This window comes from Alligator sinensis, unplaced genomic scaffold (assembly GCF_000455745.1).
Source record: "Alligator sinensis unplaced genomic scaffold, ASM45574v1 scaffold782_1, whole genome shotgun sequence".
In the NCBI taxonomy this organism is placed as follows: Eukaryota; Metazoa; Chordata; order Crocodylia; family Alligatoridae; genus Alligator; species Alligator sinensis.
In genome coordinates, this window is record NW_005843078.1 from 317,924 (window position 1) to 321,309 (window position 3,386).

Here is a 3,386-nt window from a genome sequence, read left to right on the forward strand (position 1 = left end):
GTGGCTCTGAGGGGGACTGACTCCCCCCGGCCTTTCCTATTGGTCCCCCGTTGGGGGAGGGTGTTCCAGCTGGGATAAAAGACCGCGTGCGGAGCGCACGGGCGGCATTGGCGACGGACGACGGCGGAGAGCACAGAAAAGCTGGTGGAGCTGGCCCGCATGGGAAAGCAGTAACCCTGGAAGCGCCCTGAAGAGGCGGGAGTGACGGGTTCCTGCTACAGCAGGGGAGGCGGACTGAGAAGAGCTGGTAGAGCTGACCAGCGGGGGGGAACGGTTACCACAGAAGCGCCCTGAAGAGGCAGCTGGTGCCTGCCCCGCCGCGGCACGAGGAGGGCTGAGAAGAGCTGGTGGAGCTGGGTAGCGGAGGGGAGCGCTATCCCCAGAAGCGCTTTGAAGAGGCCGCGCCCGGACAAGGTGAGGCCGAGCCGCAGAGCTTCCTGCACCCTTTGTGCTGGGGGGGTCAGCACTTGGGCAGCTGTGGGGGACCTGCGGCCCCTCTGCAGGCCCGGGGGGTGTGTGAGGTTGTGGGGAGTGACGTCCCGAGTCACGTGGATGCTGTGTGGCTCATAATCCCCGTCAAGCCCTGGTGATTTTTGTTTTCTGTGAAAAGTGAAGCACACGCTGCCCATTCCCTCCTGTGGTGCATGCACCGGCAGGAGCAGCTGCCCGGTCCCCCCACCTCCTGGGCGAGCCACTCACGTGTTTGTCCCGTGCCCCGCTCCAGCCATGCAGCACCTGCCCCAGCCCCACTCCCTCCCTGCGATTGTGTGTGCTTCTGTGGGAACTTAGTGTGGAAATGTGTGTGCAGATAGGGTGCTGGTTGTGGGAAGCCGCGTGGTGCTTTGGAAGTGTCCGCGGGACAGGGGTGAGGCGATTATGTGAGGGGATGTAGGAACTTTTTGTGAAAGAAGTGTGGAAATACGGTGAGAGTGGTGCGGCAAACCGGTGCTGTGTTAACATGGTAAAGCCGAGGGCAGGATGGTGGCTTTCTTGTGTGGCAAATGGGTGATCTTGCGGCGGCACTGAACGGGGTGGAGAGGCGCAGGGCGAAGGAGAAGGATATGCTGTCTGGTCGGGCAGACGGGCGGTGGCAGCTGCGGACAGTGCTGCGCCGCGGGGCGGGCTCAGCCCTCAGCGTCTCCCGCCCGGCTGAGGCAGGTTCACCCCCGGCGCGCAGCAGAGGGGGCGGGGCCAGGACAGAGGAGGGGCGGGGCCAAGGTGGGCGGAGGCGCGGAGGTGGTTCCACCTGAGGCGGCGGCGGGCAGGAAGCGCGGAGCCCGCGACGTTGCAGCAGCTGGACGGAGCCAACGGTCCGGGGATGCGCAAGGGGCCGGGCCGAAGCGCCGTGAGAAGCCGGACTGCGGGCAGAGTGGAGATTCAGCAGGGCTGCTGGCGCCTCCGCGCGGCGCTAGGTCAGGGCAGGGAGCGGAGGGGCCGCAGCGGGGGGCGGGCCGGGGGCGGGGTCCGGGGAGAGGCGGTGTCGGGCTCCGGACAGGGTCTGTGGCTCCCCAGCCAGGCGCGCACACGCGGAGCCGGCCCGGCCTCGATGGCGGGAGCAGCAGGGCCTGCCCCAGCTGGGGGCTCCGGAACCCACCGCCCAAGGGCCCGTGAGGGAGAGCAGGGGTGCGGAGGGGAGGGCGCTGCGGACCCGCGGTGCGTGCGGCGAGCGCGGGCCGGGCAGAGACCAGCGGGAGGCCGCAAACTGGCAGTGCCGCCCATCTCGGGCAAGAACGGGGGCCGGGCACTGCAGAGCCGGCAGGGTTTACATTGCACATTGTGCAATCGTGTCCCGAGAGAAGGGCGCTGGAGGGAGGGAGCGAGGGCGGCCGTGAGTGGAGACTCGCCCTGGGTTGCACTGTTGTCAGTGAAGAGCGCTGCAGAAGAGCATTTTTCTGTGTGTCAGCATTTCTTTTTCTTCTTTTGCAGATGTGTCAGAGAAAGACAGCGGGGGAAGCCTACCTGTGAGCAGGGCTGGGCTGCCACACGGAACAGCAGACTGTCTTCGTTGGAGCCGGCAGTTTGAGCCGCTGCCCTCTTTCATTTCTGCAGTAGTTCTCTTGTCACTGCTGAGTGCCTACGAGCTGGTCACCCAGGATGCTGAATCCCTTGCTGAAAAGGGATTAGTGGCAGGTGTTCCCTGACTTGCTCTCTGGGAGTCAAGTGTTGGAGGTGGGGCTGCAGCCTCAGGTGGTGGGTCCACAATTCTGCAAAGCAGGTCCCCTTTGATAGTCAATGCACATCGCCCCCGGAAGAACAAGCAGACAAGATGACAGACGAGTAGCAGTGAGCTGACCATGAGGGAAGAAAACCAGGCCAGCCTAACAGGAGGCAAAGGTAAGAGAATTTCGATGCAGGGAGTCAGAGAAACGGTGCGAAGGGAGGGGACTCTGGACAGAGGGACCTCCCTGCCATTACATCTCAATCATATATTGGCCACTTTTTGCACACATGAGCCTTTGGGTGATCTCCCTATAACCCGAAGATGGGTCTCAGCTCTCAATGCTGTTGCACTTCTGCAGCAGTTGAATGTAAGGTGGACAACCCTGTAAGCAAGGCGTGTGTCACCGCCACCTCATTTCTAAAGGCTGTGGATCTGGTTGGTGGTCTTGTGCAGTGCAGCTGCCCTGTAATCAGGGTCCAGGCCAGCTGCCAGACATGACTGCCAGTGGCGCAGCCTCGTGTAAGCCTCGTGTATGCTGCTTCTTACCATGTGAGAATGACAGGCGATTTGAACATGTGTAGCGCTGGATGATCTGTAATTGGGAGCCCCGGTCTGCTGCCATAGCTAACCAGCTGGGGAGGTGACCCTGTAAGCAGGGTGGGCGTAGCCTCATTTCTGTGGCCTGAGAGAGAGAGCAGTTTACAGCATTGTGCAGCAGGATGGCCTTGTAGACAGGAGCCGAGTCTCGTTGGTGACAGCAAACTCTTTAGAACCCAGAGCCTGATGACCTACGCATGGCTGGGTTGAAGTCTGTGGCCTCCTCACCTTTCCCTGTGTCCAGGCATCTGTCCTTCATCCTGCATCTGTGCCTGGCACTCCACATCTGGACCTCTGGGCCACCCTGTAAGCAGGGTCCAGGTCTCAGTGTCCCTTTGTTAACAGCTCTTTCCTTTGTTTGGCTGTTGGCCCTTCCTGTAAGCAGGGCTCTGGGCCTTTCCCTTTTGCCCGCTGTGGGCCACCTGGCTGGCCAGGAGGGCCGTACGCTGTAAGGAGGGTGCTGGTCGCAGCCTTCTTGCCCCCTGGGAGTGGAGGATTTTGCAGCGTAAGGTTTGAGGTCAAGTGGCTTGCAGCATGGAGTGCCTTTCTGGCCTGGGAACACTCTTTGTTTTTTGTGGTTTTTTGTTTGTTTGTTTGTTTGTTTGTTTGTTTGTTTGTTTGTTTGTTT

General features: G+C 61.4%; 1 long non-coding RNA gene across 1 annotated transcript in view; it reads left to right on the plus strand.

Annotated features, from left to right (window-relative positions):
• The window catches only part of LOC102372932, an 8,998-nt gene that overhangs the window by 2,819 nt on the left and 2,793 nt on the right, over positions 1-3,386 (plus strand). The window contains exon 2 of the long non-coding RNA XR_001359050.2: positions 1,927-2,334. This is a non-coding gene — a long non-coding RNA (uncharacterized LOC102372932). The remainder of the gene's footprint in view (positions 1-1,926; positions 2,335-3,386) is intronic.